At 38.6% G+C, this 20,668-nt stretch overlaps 1 protein-coding gene and 1 long non-coding RNA gene across 2 annotated transcripts in view; both read left to right on the top strand.

Moving 5' to 3' along the window:
• LOC136864685 (leucine-rich repeat flightless-interacting protein 2) overlaps nt 1-20,668 on the top strand; it is a 337,500-nt gene that overhangs the window by 13,324 nt on the left and 303,508 nt on the right. The window lies entirely within an intron of this gene.
• LOC136864686 (uncharacterized) overlaps nt 10,840-20,668 on the top strand; it is a 29,977-nt gene continuing 20,148 nt past the window's right edge. The window contains exons 1-2 of the long non-coding RNA XR_010859354.1: nt 10,840-10,945; nt 11,027-11,165. This is a non-coding gene — a long non-coding RNA (uncharacterized lncRNA). The remainder of the gene's footprint in view (nt 10,946-11,026; nt 11,166-20,668) is intronic.

Below are 20,668 nucleotides of genomic sequence, written 5' to 3'. Positions count from 1 at the left end.
GTGATGACAAAGCTCGGGGACAGTCCTTATAAGTTGCTGGTGTGGTTGTAAGGAATTGTTTTTCCCAATAGTTAGTTATAAGTAGCATTTTAACGTGTATGCTCTCCTGAAAGCTTTGTGATTCTGCAGCCACAGGGGCGAATGAAACATGTAGTTAATGAAGTTTTTTAAAAGAACCTGACTCCAACAACCACTTTTGACAACTTTATTTGAATGGCAGTAGCCAACGGGGTCTGCTGTTATGACAACTACGCAGTTCAGTTGTGATTGGCTGTAGGCAAGGTACCCTGCCATTATAATGAAACTTCCAAAGTATATTGTGACCACAAGGAGCAAGGGGGCCTGCCATTATAATGAAGACTTCCCAACCTGTTTGTGATTAGCAGTAGGAAATGAGGGCCTGACTTTATATTGAAAACTCCCCAACCTGGACGTTACATGAGAAACGACGTATGGCGAACTTCCTGTAGTGTTTCTCAGGTAATGCTAAGAGCAATGCAATAAAACCTGACTTACAATGTGTGTAGTATTTTACCTTGAATTTCGTATACAGTTTAGAATTCCGTAGCGAAGCACGGGTACGTAAGCTAGTTAATATATAAATCTTTAACAGAATATTTCTTTAGGCCCTCTAATCATTCTAATATGCTCATTTGTAAGTAGGGTGGGGGATATTTATAATTGGCTTTACGTCACACTGACTCAGATAGGTCGTCTGGAAATGATTGAATAGGAAAAGGTTAGGAGTGGAAAGGAAGCAGCTGTTGAATTTATTAAGGTACAGCGCCAGCATTTGCCTGGTGTGAAAATATGGAAACCACGGAAAACCATCTTCGGGGCTGCCAAGTGGGGGGTCGAACACACTATCTCCTGAATGCAAACTCACAGCTGCGCACTCCTAATCGCACAGCCAGCTCGCTCGTTAAGGGCTCATCTAACGAGCATTACTATATTATACTTGAAAATACACCTTCCGTTTCTAGTCATTCAACCAGTTCAGGAATGGAATGAATGAAGCCCCCATCTAGCGGCGAGGATAGGAATTATGTCGGCTGCCAAAGCCTGTTGCAGTCCTGTGGGGCAATTATTAATGACCGAGAGATGGGATGAAATATTGCAGAGTGGTGCTGGAATGATAGATGGAGGGGAAAACCGGAGTACTCAGAGAAAATCATGTCCTGCTTCCATGTTGTCAAGTACAAATCCCCCATGGAGTGATAGGATTTGAACCATGGAACCCAGCGGCGAGAGATGAGCATGCTGCAGTCTAAGCCATGGAGGCTCTGTATTACGATACTTAATGATATGAAATATACTTGCCACACATTGGATGTCGATTATAGTTTTACCAATTCTGTTTTGCATTAAACTTGAGATATATATAAGTATGACATAACTGAAATACCTAACATTTGGATGCCAGAGTTCACCAAAATGGATCCCTCAAATGTAGATAGTGCATGATCATTTTCTCTTCTCTCCCAGGGCATGTACATGAGGCTCGTTACTGGTACATCCACTGTGGGCCTTACCTAAACTCTGAAAATTGTTAAATGGTTGAGAACTGCACCTGGGTTCTTCATTAATTTCTTGACACTAATTTAAAAATAAACTTTAATCCTATATAACCATAACCCATGCATGAGCACTGCATCGACATGCAGTAAATATAAAATAGAAACATATTCAATAAACATTAGTAGATCCTGGAAGATTCCCCCTCTATACAATTTGGAAATATAGTGAGAAATGACCTACCATATATCCACCGATTTTATCACTTGGTTTAATTATACCTTCACTTGAGCAAACACACATTGCTTATCTGTGCCGTGGAACCATGCTATAGATTATCTATCAAAGATAAAGGTAGGGTTTTCCACCTGTTCAATACTACAAAATAGTGAAATTATTAAAACATCACATTTTGTTGTTTTTGGTACCGGTTTTGGCAGAAATGACAACAAAAATGTGATGTTTTAATAATTTCACTATTTTGTAATATTGAACAGGTGGAAAACCCTACCTTTATCTTTAATTGTAAATTTCATTTCAATACGGACCAAAAATGAAATTTTTGACATGAAATAGATTATCAAGCCCTTTTACCCTTGACCTCGTAGTTCCTCATAGTTACCCATAGGTAACGTATTGTCTATGTAAGCCTACTGTATAGAAAGTTCTGAAAGAAAGCACATGATCTACAACAAGATGTGCAATGAAATAGAGATGGCACTAGGCTGCCGTGTATCAATGATAGATAGAATGATGATGGTATTCACTGGTGACTCTGAATCAGTAATAGAAATGGAATATTCCAGCGATACATTATATATACTTCTACCTTCTCCCTTCAAGTCGTCTTGACGTACACCGCTTAGGCTGTGGCTGGCCAATCAGTAGAGAGATCTGCCAAGCTTAATATCCAGTGTAGTAATTCTGCACCGGGTGAGTTGGTCGTGCGGTTAGAGGCATGTGGCTCTGAGCTTGCATCCGGGAGATAGTTAGTTTGAATCCCACTGTCGGCAGCCCTGAAGATGGTTTTCCGTGGTTTCTCATTTTCAGACCAAGCAAATGCTGGGGCTGTACCTTAATTAAGGCCACTTCCGCTTCCTTCCCACTCCTAGCTCTTTCCTATCCCATCGTCGCCGTAAGACCTATCTGTGTCGGTGCAACGTAAAGCCACTAGCAAAAAAAAAAAAAGGAATTCTGCAAAGCCACATCTTGAAATAAAGCTGCCATACTGACATCATCTTTGTGGCAGAGTGCTATCGCATATGTGATTCGTAACGTTTCACTAGTTTACATTCTGAATAAAGTATACCGAAACTTGAAAACGGTCAATCCCTACTGATCTGCATTTAGGACAGTTGCCCAGGTGGCAGATCCCGCGAGACAAGCAGTCATGCAGGTTTGTCATCAGGCTACAGATTGACCTTGGCTTGTCACCGAAGTCATCACAGTGTGTGGTGGACAACTCAATCGAATTTTGTAAAATTACGATTAAACTTAAATTTAATCCATTCCACTTTATGCATTCTTTTGACATAACTAATATGTACGCCAATACTCCAGTAACTGAAACAATTAACCTTATCAAAGAAAATGTAAATAATCATGCAAACTCAGTAACTTAGAAATAGATGAATTTTGAAACATTCTAAAATTTGTCCTTATATAATAAGTGTTTAATTTATAAAATCATATATCAATAAGAGACTCCCTGTTGGATCCCCAGAATCCTTGCCAAAATTTTTATAGACAATTTGGAGCCATTAAATAATCAACAACATTAATATCAATCATTGGTTGATATATGTCAATGATGTCTTCACCATCATTGAACATTCCACCAATAATTAAAATGTACATGAATAACACAATAATTTAAACCCCCACATTAAATTCACATTTGAATCTGAGTTCATCACATCCATTAATTATATAGATCTTAGAAACACAGGGAATAACCACTTTCTCAAATACAATATTTACAGAAAACCCTCTCAGACAAATTTCATTAGTAGAGACTCCCTTCACCCCATCACCCGCTAGAATACAACCGTTTAGAGTACGATTTCCAGAGCTATCCACATCCTCATTTGTAATAACGATTAAGAAAAATAAATATTATTTACGCTATGGCTGTTAACAATGGTTATGACAAAAGTTAACAAAATCATGATCAAAATAAAAAATAAGCCTGACACCACATTGAATGAAGAACCTAAGAAGGAAATAGACTTTGTTACTTACGTATATCTTTAAAAAACAAAATTTCAACACTGCTTTCAGGACTAATAACACTAATTCTAAACTTTTTTATAATACACACACTGTTAATGACAATAAGTACTCACCATCAAATGTTCATACATTGAGATGTGCCCAGTGTGACACAAGTTACATTGGGCAAACAGGAAGAAGTTGCACAACTCGTTACAAAGAACGTGTTAATGCCGATAAATGTAAAAGGTTCTTCTTTAAATAGACACTTAGAAGTTATCCAGGTAGCCAACAAGGGACCTTTTTTTAATATGCTTGAAAACTTGCCCATACACATAGACCATAGAAGAAGTCCAAGGTCAAATCTTAATGAGATTTTGGGAAAACAAACATTTTATTTGATGAAGCAATAGAAATAAACTCTCAACTAAAACCAAATGAAGTGAGTTGGGTGTGCGGTAAGGGTCGCATAGCTGTGGGCTTGCATTTGGAAGATAGAGTTCGAACCCCACTGTTGGCAGCCCTGAAGATGGTTTTCCATGGTTTCCCATTTTTACACCTGGTAAATGCTGGAGCTGTATCTTCATTAAGGCCACAGCTGCTTCCTTTCCACTCGTGGATCTTTTCTATCCCATCATTGCCATAAGATCTATGTGGGTAGGTGTGACATGAAGAAAATTGTAAAAAAATAAATCAATCTTCATCAGCACGCCATAAACGAGCCGTCTCCACCCATGCTACTCTTTCCCCTTTACTTGCTTCACCACTCCCCTTCACTAGCACCAACTGGAGGCATTCACATGCTCGTACTCACTCAGTTGTTAACATCACATGCATGAGTCAACTCCATTGATTGGAACAGGGTTTGTGAGTAACATTTAATTTATTAACCCCTTTGTCACAAGCGACATTTCATTCTTTCTTATTTTCCATTCCTCTCTTTTCTAGATTGACTTCATTACTAGAGAAACTCAAATATACCTTCAATTGCTGTATTAAGTTCTATAGTTACAACTACTTACCAAGATCTCGGTAATGATAGCCACATCCACTGTACTGCACGAGAATACTTCCAGCTTCATTCTTCAAATTCATACATCATATCCAGTATTTCAACAAGAGCATTCTTACGGACCAGCCTTCTATGAACAATTTTAGATGATCATAGCAAGAAATGATTTGTGTTTTGTTGTTTTTCTTTGTACTTGGTCCATTTTAACATGTATTCCTAATGATTTCTGATGACTATGATGACATTGTTGTATTGAGTATGTGGACCTAGAAATAAAATTCTTTTGAGAATTTTGTCAATATACCTCACTAACTTCTACTACGGTTTCTGGAGACGCTAAGTTGCCAAAATTTTATCCTGCTGGAGCTCTTTAAGATGCCAGTAAATCTCAACACGGGACTGGCATACTTGAATACCTTCAAATACCACGAGACTGAGCCTGGATCGAACACTCCAGCTTTGGTTCAGAAAACTAGTGCTCACTCAGCACAACAGGATGTTTAAACATTATTATTATTATTATTATCATCATCATCATCATCATCATAATCACAGAAGCCAAATCCATATACTAATCTCGTGCAAAGTAGAAAAGTACATTCATATGAAGCAGAGATTTCAGTTGATACAATTTTATCGCATATAGTTACACAAAAAACTACACCAAACATAAATATCGGTTGACTACACGAGAGTAACAGAGATTATGGAGGAAAATGATCTGAAGTGATTTGAGTTTTGTTGTACCTGAAGAGCCGAAATTCAAGTCATCCTGCAGGTTGATAAGGATGATGAAGCTTCATGTGCCGAGGAATTAATAAGTACTTAAGGCCAAGATACTAAATTGAAATAGGAAAGATGCAAATATTGAGTATTAAAGGAAGCAAGCATTTGTCTTTGAAGTGCAGAGTACAAGAAGACAGGAAGAAGGGTACAATCTGATTGGGTTATACAGTAAAAGCAGCATAGCAGAGGGGACTAGAATGTGCCAAATAATAATACTGAATAGAAATAAGTTTTAGGAAATATATTCAAAACATGAAAGTGAAATTACAAGGGTTTTTAAAGATTTAAAAAAATAGAAGTGGTTTTTACTTCACACCAACACAAATCGGTCTTATGGCAATGATGGGACAGGAAAGGGCTAGGAGTCGGAAGGAAGTGGCCGTGGCCTTAATTAAGGTACATCCCCAGCATTTGCCTGGTGTGAAAATGGGAAACCAGGGAAAACCATCTTCAGGGCTGCCAACAGTGGGGTTCCAACCCACTATATCCTGAATACTGTATACTGGCCGCACTTAAGCGACTGTAGCTATCGGGCTTGGTTTTTATGTTGATGTAATGCCCAATCGCAGAAGGAGAGAAATGGTCAGTATTTTAAGACATACCACTGTAGATCCTAAGGAAGCAGAGACAAATTGAGGGAAAAGTTTGAGAAGTTCTTCAATAAAAATTGTATCCTTTCTGGTTATATAGGTGATTTTTTAATTCAGAGTGAGGAGGATGGGACAAAATCACCACAGATTACACTGGGTGATAACTAAAATTATGTGCACAAAACAGCAGGAGTAGATGAAAAGGTGCACAAAATATGAAAATGGGTGCACTTGGACAAGTTCTTCTAAATGTGGAATGTAGCAAGTAAGGAAATTTTGTCAAGCACGAGAATTCTGTGTACTAGATGTTGAAAATAATCAGTCAGTGTATTACTGGGATTCTTGTGCATGAAAGCAGAAAATATTAACAGGGGCTCATTGAACAAAACAGTTGACAGCCTGTAAGCAAAAGGGTGTGGTTTATTTAAATTAAAAATATGCCAGGAATGGACAGTTGGTTCATAAGGAGATGATGTGGTTTTGGAAATGTGGATGTGTATTTCCTACCGGAAGAAACTTTTTGTTGGCACAGAACGGATCTGGTAAGTTTTTTTTGCACCAGCTGCAGCACTGTTCACTTCATGGGAGGGGGTTTATTGAATTCCTTTTGAAAATATTCCAACACAATCCTTACACTTCGTCCTGCTAATTGACATTTCCGTATGATCTGAAATAATGTTCTGCAACAAATACCGTTTGTTGCACACTTAGGGCCATTGTTGTCCACCGCTGCACTGTGGCCACTTCGGTGACGAGCCAAGTTCAAACTGCAGCCTGATTAAACACCTGCACGCCCACTTGTCTCATAACTAATGAAATGAAATGGCATGTGGCTTTTAGTGCTGGGAGTGCCCAAGGCCAAGTTCGGCTCACCCGATGCAGGTCTCTTTATTGACATCCGTAGGCGACCTGCGCGTCATGATGGGGATGAAATGATGATGAAGACATGTGCCCAGTCTCCGTGCCAGCGGAATCAACCAATTATGATTAAAATTCGTGATCCTGCCGGGAATCAAACCCGGGGCCCATGTGACCAAAGGCAGCATGCTAACCATTTAGCCATGTAGCCGGACAAGTCTAATAAATCTACTAAATGTAGATATCTCATGTGTAAGCACATTTACATTTGAAATTCATTTGTGCAACCTTGAGTACAGAAGGTTAATGCCTAACTTTCTTCAGTAAGAGGCTGACTGATAATTTTGAAATGGTTGCATCAATTCTTGTCATTCCTGTTTTGTAGCTGTCATTTCTCCGTCAGTTTCATTCCATGGTTGCACAACGCATAGTAGCTTGCCATTAAACCAAAGCTTTTGCCTGTCATGAACTAGAAAAAATTTGAATATTTCTGAAATGAATATTGGAAACTACAATGTTTGTTTACTGCAGATATTGTTCTAACAGTGAGAAATTAGTTAATCCCTTAATTTATGGAGTTTGAATTTGTGCCATGTGCAGTGGAAGAGCATAATTGCTTTCCTCCTTCATATTTAACTACTGTTCCCCATTATGGTGAAGATTACTATGTTCCTGAATATATTTTTTTCCAAATACTATTCTAACTATGTACGGCATAGTGGTCATTATTCAACTGTGTAAGATTAACCTTCTTATGGTGCTTGTAAGTGGAAAATCAATCTAAATATCTGGTAGTTAAAATATATATTTCAGTTAAACATTAACATGATACTGTTCTAAACCAGTTCATATGTAAGCTGGATCTGCTAATCATTTTTGGTAGATTTTTGGATGAAAGTATCAGGATAAAATATTGTTTGCAGTTGTGCAACACTTTTTAAAGAAGCCTGGAATATGGTGGTCAAGCAGTACACAGTCTGAACTTGTAGATAGGTTGAGACAAGGTTGCTCTTTTGGACATTGCAACAGTTTACACAGTCCCCTTACCAGTCTTCCTTGCTTTTTAATACTATCCTCATTTGTTGCAATGTTTTATTGTATCATCCAGTGTTCATAGTAGCACGTTCAGGCAGCTATTCTATGAGAAGTGATGTATGGTAATGAGAAAGGCAATGGTAACACAACTTTTTTCAGTGAGACAAGTTGTTGCTTCCAAAGAAAGCAGGTTTTATCCCAGCTGAGGCTGATGGCAAGTTTGACAACTCAATGTTTTTGTTTTCAGAGACATTTCAGAATTCCTGTGGGACAAATTTTTATGGAGACATCAAATATTATTATTATAATATTCCATACATAAAAACAGAGTATTACTTGTATGATCAGTTATTACTGCTAGCGAGTAAGCATGCTTGCATTTATTGGCAGCTGTAAGGTTCTACCAGAGTACACTCGCCTTCTTTCTGAGGGCCCTGGGTTTGATACCTGGTTGCGTCGGGATTTTAACATTAAATGGTTATTTGCCCTGGATCCAGGATGGAGTTTGTACTCTCCGTAACATTCCTGCAACTCTCACACAACACTGTCCGTCACTACAAAAGCACACAGTTCCCATACATGGCAGATGCTGTCCACCCTCGTTGGAAGGTTTGCCTTACAAGGGCTGTGTTCGGCTAGGAATAACCACACAAAAATTATTATTATTATTATTATTATTATTATTATTATTATTATTATTATTATTATTATTATTATTATTATTATTATTATTGTTATTATTATTATTATACAGTGTTTTCTTGTATGTAAAGTATAGGTGAGCCTCCCAAAATATAGCATTGAATTTTAGATTGAAGCAAGTTTATTTCCATTGTACAGAAGAACACCTTTGAGACTTCTTTTACTAGCATCAATAAATAGACGCCACTCCTTTGCTTGGTAAATAGTTCCAAGACGACTAATCAAGCCAGGGATATCACAGCAAAACACTAGTTCGTGAACAAAAAACTGCCGGAATTCTTCCTCCCGATTTCTGTAACAATATGTATTTGTCCCAGGAAGTAAAAAATTTCTCTTTTAAACTTTATCCTAAAAGTTCACTCTTTTTAGTGAGGCCTAGGTCACGCACCAAATCCTTTAAGTCACACTGATTATAAAAACGTGGAGTTTTATCCTCAATATCTGGTACAAAGGTATCATCATCACCATCCTCTTTACTTGAAGATGACGACGACACACTCTCTGCTGACTGTGTTGGTGGTTTTGGGCAGGAATAGCGGGTCCATGTGGTACGGGGGTTATGGCAGACGGAAGGCAGGGATACACACTGTGCTTTTTATTTTTCGTATTGACTGCGGACACTTAACATACACAAAAATAACATTCGTCAAAATTATTTCTTTGTTCCCGCCAAGTCATTGGGATTCCGAATGGCATTGATTGCAAAAACCCGTTGTACCATTGCCGCAGGTTTTCTACACACGTTTTACACACAATATGGGGTGCAAAATTCTTGTCCTAATCACTTAACTTCATGTTAAAATATGCCAAGTATAGGCTTTTTATAAATGGCGCAATATTTTGCTTCTGGCCTTTAATTGTATACTGGCCACATATATAACAGAAAGAGTTAATATTGTTCACACATTATTGCATCTGAACATCACTGCCACTTGCCATTTTAATTCAAACTAACTCGCTTATTCATTCAATCGACTTCAAGTGCATGTTGTAACTTTTAGGCAAGGGCGTGACACACGTTCTCAGATTCTCCTCTCAGATTACAGAGAAACGCGATCTTGGTGTTTTGACCTTGTCTGACAGTGCGCATGTGCGAACTGCAACTGTTCTTGTTCTTCTGGTGTTCATTATTTTCTCTCAGACATGTCCATACCTGCATTCCATACAACCAATTCAAACCTCATTTACAACAACGAAGCTCCATTAGCATAAACATGAGACGGACTTGTGACAAATCTGTATGTGATACGAAACGACTCGTCTTATTTTTTACATAAGGACACTAAATGTAACGTATATCACATACAATTACTTTTGCCAGAAAATCTTCGCAGGCTATTATTATTATTATTATTATTATTATTATTATTATTATTATTATTATTATTATTATTATTAAAGATCTAGGTGCTAGTCTCTTTGACCATATTGGTTATGACCCTGTATTTTCTTTTTAAAAATGCTATTTATTCAGGGCGTCAACCTAAGATCTTTTGCCCCTACTTTGCACCATTGCTACGAACCTGCGTGTATTTGGAAATTGCCGAAGTGTAAAGTGTTGAATGTAAGGAAAGGAACATTAAGAATAACACAAACATCCAGTCCCTAGGCCAGGGATATTAATCATCTACAATTAAAAACCCCTGACCTGGTCGGGAATTGAACCCAGGGCCGCCAGGTGACAGGTGGACACTTTGCCCCCTACACCGCGGGGCCAGACATGACCCTGTATTAGTAACTCTCCCAGTCCTTTATGATTTAGGTTCAATAACCTTTATGTTCGGCCCATGAAAACTGCAGTTATCATCCTGAGGGAACTACTTCACTATGTACAAATCCTGGTTTGTGATATTCAGTTGAAATACAAACTGTTGATTTCACCTGTGCTACTGGAGTGATGTCAAGTAGTTTCCACAGTAAAATTTCTTTGTGAAATGGCAGTCATCGGCTTGCTGTACCTTCAGAGAACTTCATGGGACTTCCTCTGACTTCAGAGGCTGTCTCCATGGACTAGTCTTAATGCCTGAAGATTCTGTCCCACTTACGGCAAACAGTGTGATATTAATTTTTTTTTAAAGCATATAAACTTGGTGAACAAGAACGGTGCGGTGTAATATTTGGGTTGTCTTTGGAAGGCATTTTCATTCCGGATGTCAAGTTGGATGTAATTAGGAGTAAGAAGAGAACTTTCAGAGACTGTGCCATATAATGCTTCTGAACAGTACCATTGTATAAGGTTAGTTCTTTTCTGTATTATGCTGTTAATTCAGTAATTGCACCAATAGAATATCATTTTAAGTTTATTTTTCTTTTACAGCAGAGTGGAGAACAATGCTACAGTACATACTTTTTAATAATGGCAAGCCAAATGGCACACAACCTGGGTGAGAGATTTAGTTTATCATGGTGCAACCACGAGGAGTATTACTTCAGTCATTGTTCATCTGGAATATGAGGTAAATATGCATATTTTTTATGTGCTTCATATTATTGTAATCCATATCCTATCCCTCACTTCCTGCTGAACATAGTTTCTGATCATTCTTACCTTTGTTTCAAGTCTGCCATTAAAGTAGTACAGTATGTCTTATGGATGATTATATAATATAATTATGTATATTATATGTAATTTATCTGTTTCCATTGGTGAATATTTTTCATCTTTAATGGTTGTTCAGTAAAGTGCTAAAATTGATTCAAACTGTAAGTCAAGAGATTATGAAGGGAAACAAGCACAGCATCTTATAAATGAAAACAGGCAAGACAATATTCAAAACTGAACAGGCAAAATAGCAAATGGCATGAGTGCATGCATTCAAATAAACTGTCAGAACTTCACTAACCTTTGAAGGACTACTGTGTTTTTTTCTGGAGGCCTTCCTGAATAGTTATAGTATTCTTTTCTGGTGTGGGAATCCAAATTGCAGGTACTTTTGTGAAGGGGCACACAACATTGTTTGCATATATATCTTGTTTCACTGCGCTTACCTTTGCTCGAACACACACGGCATACTCTAGTTGGGTTTTTCTTCACCTCAGTTGCTGGAATTTTCTCCAGGATATGATCCCTTATTTGTCCGGATAGTCTGCTAGTGGGGTCCTGATTAGGGGCTCTTTATAGAGCCAGAAGGAGAGGAAGTTTGGGGATCCATGAGAGATACACTTTCAGCCAAACATTCCCTAGCAACTCCCATCAGAAACTGCTTGTACCTCAATTTTCTTGGTGGATTTAGGAAACAGAACAGCCTAAAAGCATTCCATTTTACTGTTTTGCGAAGAAGACTAAAATATGCCAGGTATTGGTCTGCTCGATCCACTCCCTTCATAAATTCTTACAAGAAAGGATGCAAATGGGATTGAATATAATGGTCCCTGTCTTCCTATCTAGCTTGCCTGTTAACCGCATAGATGTATCATGAATCGTTATCATTCTGACAACTCTCTTATCCTTCCAGACTACAAGCATAACTTTACCTTTGCACAAAAGTCATTTCCCCCTTTTGCAGAAGCACAGAGTTGTCTTTCAGATCACATGGCAAACCATGATTCTCTCTAATAGTTCCACAAACCCGTGTTTTATGCTGGAGGAGGTTTTCTGCAATTGTCACGCTATTATAGCAGTTATCTTGTTAAATGTGGTGCCACATACCAAGATAAGGCTTCATGACAGATAATATTGCTGCTCAAGTTTTTTTCCTTCCCCTGTATAGATCTCTAAGTTACAGATGTATCCTATCTCATTCTCGCACACCATTCGAACTAAAATAGCGTATTTTACTCATTTCCCTGGATTATATTTCCTGAACTTCAAGTGCCCACGCCATGGGATCAACCCTTCATCTAATGACTGCTGCTGCTTCGGTTTGTAAACAGGCTGAAACTTGGGTAAAAAGTAATCTAACAGAGGCTGAACTTTCTGTATTCTATTGCTCACATCTCTTGTCTGACTATTGTCGTTGAAATGCAGGTAGGTAAGTATTTGTTGAAATCTATTTCGGCTTATAGTTTTGGAAATATGGGGGTTTTTATTAGGGGATCGGTTGATAAGTAATCTTTCAGACTCTTTCTTCACCTGCCCCATCAATATGCACAGAGCAAAATACTTTTTTATTTCCGTGCTATGACATTATTCCACATTAGTGTTTTAGGGGATACTTTATGAGTAGAGACGAGAATTATAGGCACTAAAAACACTTAAAATAGGCAGGCATATAGGCTCTTAAATTAGCCAAAATAGGCATTTAAATAGGCACTAACGTGTAAAATTGGCAACAAAATAGGCATGATAAAATTACTTATAATTTAATACACTCAATTACTATAAAAGGAATTTACAAGCAACGTTTCAATGTTTTCTGGTATCAGTCTTGTTCTCCTCTCATGCATTCAGTTTTTGTACTGAGAGAAAGATCTCTCAACATCACATGAAGTGATTGGACAAAACTTCAGTGAAGTCACTTCATCTGGTTTTATTTCGCTGACAGCGGCTGCTTTCCCAGAGGTTCGGTCAAAACTTCCCCTGACTTCTTCCACAGTCCTAAATGACTCCACCAGGGGCATGCCACACTTCTCCTACTTGGTGATTGCTCCCGGCGGTTTGTTGAAATTAGAAGATGCTCCAGTTTATTCAGGGGCATATTAGCTCCCAACATGGCAGTGCATAGGTCTGAAGGGGGTTGTTGGTCGCTGCCCAAAGTGGATTGGTAGAAAGGCTGCGTTGATACAGATTTCTATACTCATATCAGATGCATCGCAGTATTTCTAAGTTGATCTATGTGTTATATTTCTCACATTTGATCTGAAAAATAATAAAATTGACGTAAATTACATTGTCCCTATATCTTAAATTTCTACAGTTGGGCTAATTGGCAATAATGCTTCATATATATCATGCATTTGTTTCAATAAAAAAAATACTATTAGAGATGATGTTTCAAGAAGTACAAAACTTTAAAGTAGGAACAAGGGAATTAGTGATTTACATGGAAATATGTCCCCAAGAATTTTCAGTTATAATTTGGCAGTATCGTGTCGAGTTCCCTGGGTGAAAAATATAATAAAAAAGACGTGAAACGATTCCATAGTAACGTAAAGGAGAGATCCGTCCTTTTTTGCTTGCCAAGGATCTACCAAGCTGGCCCTAGGAGTATTCTTACTTATATAGAAGAATGAAAACAGAGGCACTATAAATCTCAGATTTGAGAATATTATGTTTCCATTCGCCGGCTCTGGTCAGCGGTATCAGCTGTCATGAAGACTATTTTCTGTTGCCTGCAATAGATCCTGCATCACGTGTGCCCACAAGGCCGCAACCCTCGTTGATAATCAAAAACCGCATAATTTGAAATTGCCATGACATGCGCCATAAACTTATTTTTGTCACAATTAGCAAGACTCTAGAGGGGATGCTAGAGGCTTGTTAACCTGGGAGCTTACGCCCCTCAGACTCTTTGCTCCCCCCCCCAAGCACAACAGGTTTTAAAAAATTTATTACTTGTTCGAGGCATCGTCCCATGTGGATCTTTTGCACCTACTGGCACCATATTGTATGAACCTGCATGTAATTGGAGTGGTGGTAGTGTGGAATGTTGTGTGTGAGGAAAGGAAGATTAAGGATGTCACAAACAGGCAAATGCTGGGGCTGTACCTTAATTAAGGCCACGGCTGCTTCCCAGCCCTTTCCTGTACCATCGTCGCCATAAGACATATCTGTGTCGGTGCGACGTTAAGCCAATAGCAAAAAAAAAAGAAACCACATACCCAGTCCCCAGCCCAGGCATATTAATCATTACAAGTAAAAACCCCTGACCCGGCCGGGAATCGAACCTGGGCCCGCCGGGTGACAGGCGGACGCATTGCCCCCTACACCGTGGGGCCGGACAAGCACAACAGTTAATTACCGATCTCACCAATCCAGGCCAACAGTCTTTTCGCTGGCCTGGTCTTGTAAAGATAGTCTTGGCAACCGCGTAAAACACGCTGTGGCATCATCCTAGCCAGGCTACATTGGATCTGGAACCTGTGTTTCGTGAAGGCTTAGCGGAAGTGTAATAGAATTCACGATTTTTTAAAGGGAGTTTAAAAAATTACATTTCAGTTGTAAATCTCTATTTTCACAGAAAATGAATCACGGTTCAAAATACCGATTTGTGACAAGACCACCGGCGTTCGAACTCCTCGTTCAGTAATTTAATGATGATTTACATTTTAGCAATATATATATATATATAAGTTCACAACTAATACAGCATTGCAAAAAGCATCTTGCCACAATACATAAATTAATAGGCCTATATATGCTGACTGCCTTAGGAGAAACCAGCATGGCAAGACTATTCCATTTAGTGTGTAAGATTTATGAGACAGGAGAAGTCCCATCCGGTTTTCGGCAGAATGTTGTTATGCCTATTCTCAAGAAAGCCAGTGCTGACAGGTGTGAAAACTATCGCACCATTAGTTTAGTATCTCATGCCTGCAAAATTTTAACACGTATTATTTACAGAAGAATGGAAAAACAAGTTGAAGCTGAGTTGGGAGAAGATCAATTTGGCTTCAGAAGAAATGTAGGAACACGTGAAGCAATCCTGACTTTACGTCTGATCTTAGAGGATCGAATCAAGGAGGACAAGCCCACGTACATGGCATTCGTAGATCTAGAAAAGGCATTCAATAATGTTGATTGGACCAAGCTATTTAAGATTCTGAAGGTGATTGGGATCAGATACCGAGAACGAAGAATTATCTACAACCTGTATAAAAATCAGTCTGCAGTGATAAGAATCGAGGGCTTTGAAAAAGAAGCAGCAATCCAGAAAGGAGTGAGGCAAGGCTGTAGTTTGTCCCCCCCCTCCTTTTCCGTGTTTACATAGAACAGGCTGTAAAGGGAATCGCAATACAAGGAGAGGAAATCAAAACCTCGAGATTTGCCGGTGATATTGTTATTTTATCTGAGACTGCAGAAGATCTTGAAGCTGCTGAATCGTATAGGTGAAGTCTTGGGTAAGGAGTACATGATGAAAATAAATAAGTCCAAAACAAAAGCAATGGAGTGCGGTCGAATAAAGGCAGATGATGCAGGAAATATGAAATTAGGAAATGAAGTCTTAAAGGAAGTAGATGAATATTGTTACTTGGGTGGTAAAATAACTAATGATGGCAGAAGTAAGGAAGACATAAAATGCAGACTAGCATAGGTAAAGAAGGCCTTTCTTGAGAAGAGAAATTTGCTCACTTCGAACAATGATATAGGAATTAGAAAGATGTTTTTGACGACTTTTGTCTGCAGCGTGGCATTGTATAGAAGTGAAATATGTACGATAACTAGCTCAGAAAGAAAGAGAATAGAAGCTTTTGAAATGTGGTGTTACAGAAGAATGCTGAAGGTGAGATGGATAAATCGAATCACAAGTGAAGAGATACTGAATCGGATTGGCGAGAAGAGATCGATTTGGCTGAATTTGACCAGAAGAAGAGATAAAATGATAGGACACATCTTAAGACACCCAGGACTTGTTCAGTTGGTTTTTGAAGGAAGTGTAGGTGGTAAGAATGGTAGGGGTAGACCAAGGTATGAATATGACAAGCTGATTAGAGCAGATGTAGGATGCTGTAGGTTACGTAGAAATGAAAAGGTTAGCATAGGATAGGGTGGCGTGGAGAGCTGCATCAATCCAGTCTATGGACTGATGACTCAAACAACACCACCACCACATGCTACAACGAAATGCGATCATAGTTCTCAATCTCAAAAAAGATAAAATGAACAAACGAACTTACCACCTTACAGCACGCTTGACAGATCCGTAGTGAAATTGGGATCCCTTGTCATCCAATGCTTCAGCCAGTAGGACTTCGACGATTTTTCTTTGGGTATTGCCGCAAACACACTTCGTCTTCTCCCACTTCACAATAAATCACAACACGTTATGAACATAAAGCGTACACGTACAACAGTTTGCATCGAAAGGAAGGTACAGGGCATATGGGTTGTGCAACATAGTTAGACGTTGACTGGTTCTCGCATATGTCTTAGGAGGTTGGAGGGGTTGAAGGCTTCGAGGTCAAATTGTTCCTTGTTTCTTGTGATGGAAATTTCCCTATAACTATTTCTGGTGACTTCTGAGAATTACCATTTTTTTCGTGGGGTAAACAGGTGTTGAGAAAAGAGAAGATAATATTCTGCCGAGCACACTAGCTACAATATAATGCGCTGGAAGAAAATCGGCTGTTTTAAAATACAGTCAAAAGGCATCAATTAGGCAATCATACTCCAAAAAGGCACAAACCCCTGAAATAGGCAATAGGCACAATAAAACCAAATAAATATAGCTAAAAAGACCCTAAAACGGATTTATATCTCAAAAGTCTACGTTTCTGAACACAGGAATAAAATAGGTAAATTCCCATCTCTAGTTATGAGAATGTGAATTCTGCTCATAGTTTAAGTTTGCCTGCTTAGCTACATACTGAAGGAAATCTTCATTAGGCCATACCTGTATACCAGGAGCACCTTCAAAATCTTCTAGCCTAGGTCATACCTGCCAACCCTTCCGATTTACCCGGAAACTTTCCGTTTTTTTCTTCCGATTTTCAGATTAATTTTTACTTCCTATTTTTGTGTCTGTGTAATATACATTCGTATGTATGTGTCATAAATGAGAATGACTGGGTACATTTTCTTGTAAACATTTTTAAGTTTTCTTGGTTTAAGATTTTAAATTTTATGCTATATTCGCATTGTAACTGTAGTTACATATGCCTTTTATCTTGTCCTTTCTTCATTGAGATCATGGCGCAATATACGTGATGAAATTCAAGAATTCAAAATCTTCCTATTTATGATTTCCAAAAGTTGGCAGGTATGCTAGGTTCACGGTTGTCCATAACCCAGTTGTCAAAAAACACTACATTATTTACAGTATTTAGCATATTTACACCCGTAACGCAATTATTATACTCTTTTTGCACCACGTGAGTTCCACACCTTGAAGATAATGCTATATCCTCGTCATCACTTGAAACATTTCCATTAGAAGATATTTCATCATCGAACTCTAAATTTTCAGCATCACTTGGACATTCGGAGCCTGTATCAGCGCATAATTCGCAAATAATTTCATCCCTGTCTAAACACGTGCGATCCCTGGCCACCGTCATCTTGCATACTGCATGGCTCTTTAAACTTTGTAAACATGTTGTCAGTAAATGCAAAGAAAAGCTATGATATGAAGAATAATCAAAAAGAAATTAGAATAGTGATTGTGTAGAACCATACATAAGAGTTCTATCACCCTTGACCCACAGACAGTTCTGGTATACCTCAAAAGATAGCACTAAACTTCAGACTGCTGCTAACACGAGATAACTCGGGACCGGTCCGCAACGCTCAGCCAGGTAAATAAAAATTTTCTCGGGACCAGCCTGCGTTGTGTTAATGCCTCATATCAGTTAGCTTGGCATAAGTCTAGTTGGCTGTGCTCCGTGATCCGTAGTTTGAACTGTGCTGATAGGAGGAGCTGTTTGTAGCTGTGCGCGTCAACATGGCGAAAATGATAAAATTGCTTTGTTGAAAGAAACATTTTTCTGTAAAAGGTTAAAAAGTCTTGGTCATAAGAGGTTCATTATATTTTTATTGTAAAGGGGAAGTAATAAATACCTCTGTGAAAGACAGACAGAAATAGGCACTTTATATACTGGGTGGTTACAATTAAACTTTCTTTACTTAAGTCTTTATGTAGAACAGTTGCACGAACAGGAAATGTAATGTGAACATTGCCAAGGGCATGGGGAAGAGAAACAATGCATAAGAAATTCAAATTGAACACTTTTAATGCATTGCCATACAATAGAGTGGTCTTGTGTGGACGTAGTGTCAGTCTCGTTACAAAGTGTGCTCAAAATGGCATCCGCATATGTCCAGGACAGACTGAAAGCATAGGATAACTGGCTGCACGGAGCATCTCCATGGGTATGCCTGATATCTCTCCTCATATGCTTTTCTTCAAATTGGGACATGTGCAGACTTCCCCTTGAAAAGCCCTATCTTGCAGGTACCAATGAAGCATTCAAATCTTGTACATTATTCGTACCGAGTTTGGTAAACATGCTATACATAATTTCCTGTCTAGAGTGGTTTAAATAGGGAAAGCTTAATTGTAACCACCCAGTATACAGGTACAGTTGAACTTGGGAAATGCTTGCAGAGGTTGAAAATACTTCTGAGTTACCGAAAATTCAAGGTATAGAGGAACGTACATACTACTTCAGCTATACAAAAAAAGTATATCATCTATACAGTTATTTACTTCCTAATATTTGACACCAATGCCACTATTTTCATATTATTAGATACAGTATTAAAACAATTTTTTTTTTTAGGTCTTAATAAGGAACATTCTTATGTTAAGACACAAATTCACATCTTTTGAGAAGTCCATTTTCCTTTCCTAGTCAAGCAATGCACTCTGAAATGTAGTGAATGCTTATTCTTGTATAAGGAGACTACTTATGTTCAAATTTCTACTACAGTGTGGGCTGCATGTCCAAGAGAGTTAAGGTGTGTTTGGTTCACCGGGAAGGATATGGGTTCGATTCCCTGTAAGGAAGTCGAAAGATTTAAGAAACAAGATTTTCACTTCCGGAGGTGCACAAGGCCCTGAGGTTCACTCAGCCTGCACCAAAAATGAGTACCAGGTTAATTCCCTAGGCAAAAGTTAGCCGGGCATAGAGCTAACCACTCTACCCCACCAGCTGCTGAGGGTATGGATGGTGCAAGCCTTTACCTTCTTCTCTTACAGGAAAGTTTTATGTGAGGATAATTGAGTACACACAAGTGTGTTGTTCTGCATGACTCTTAGAGTAACATGTTTTATATATTGGCTTCAAATGTGCTGCGAGGTATCGAACAATTCGAGTAATAGAACTTCAAGTTATAGAAAATGTATAACATTCTGTCGGAAACAAAAATTCTTTCGCAATATTGAAAATGCAAGTAATACATGTTCGAGTTATTGAGATTTTACTGTAATTCATATGGATGGTTTAGTGAAAAATGACTGGGATACGGTTCAACAGAAATGTAGTACACAGCTTGGCATATGCCGATGACTTTATCTTAATGGTTGACTGAGGATATCTTGGAGTCTAACATTCTGGAGCTTGAAAAGAGGTGTCGCTATTATGATGTGAAAATTAGCATTTCAAAGACCAAATGATATCATTCGGGGAAAAGCCTTAGACGATTATATGTTAGGAATGCAAAACTGGAACAGGTTAATCACCTGAAGTATTTAGGGTGTATAATATTCTTCCAGGAGAAATGGAATCTGTAAGTAGCAGAGTTAATGCAGTGATCTCGCAGACATGATCGGCAGTATTTTGTATGAAAGAAGTCTGTTTTCAGGCTGACTTTGCCATACAGGAGTGAAATCTGAGTCGACTCAGGATGTCTTATGTTACGTGTTTTTTTGACAAGTTGCTCCACATCACATTGACACAGGTAGGTCTTATGGTAATACAGGGTAGGGAAGGAAGCAGCCATTGCCTTAATTAAGGTACAGCCCCAGCACCTGGTGTGTGTGTGTGTGTGTGTGTGTGTGTGTGTGTGTGTGTGTGTGTGTGTGTGTGTGTGTGTGTGTGTGTGTGTGTGTGTGTGTGTGTGTGTGTGTGTGTGTGTGTGTGTGTGTGTGTGTGTGTGTGTGTGTGTGTGTGTGTGTGTGTGTGTGTGTGTGTGTGTCTCTCCCCCCCTTGCTTTCAACTCATCGGACAAATACGATCTAGTTTTACTCTTGTTGAGGTTCATGATAGAGAAAGTGTTCGTAAAAGTATGCAGAACTAAATATTGCAAATAATTTGCATGTCTATGCATGGATATGTGGAAACTTTTCCCAAGTTCGTATAAAATGCAAATAATTAGAGACCTGGTTTGGAACAGTTGAACGATTGGTGATTGGATAGAGGA

Source organism: Anabrus simplex, chromosome 2, assembly GCF_040414725.1.
Source record: "Anabrus simplex isolate iqAnaSimp1 chromosome 2, ASM4041472v1, whole genome shotgun sequence".
Taxonomy (NCBI): domain Eukaryota; kingdom Metazoa; phylum Arthropoda; class Insecta; order Orthoptera; family Tettigoniidae; genus Anabrus; species Anabrus simplex.
This window is presented reverse-complemented; position numbering and strand designations above follow the sequence as displayed.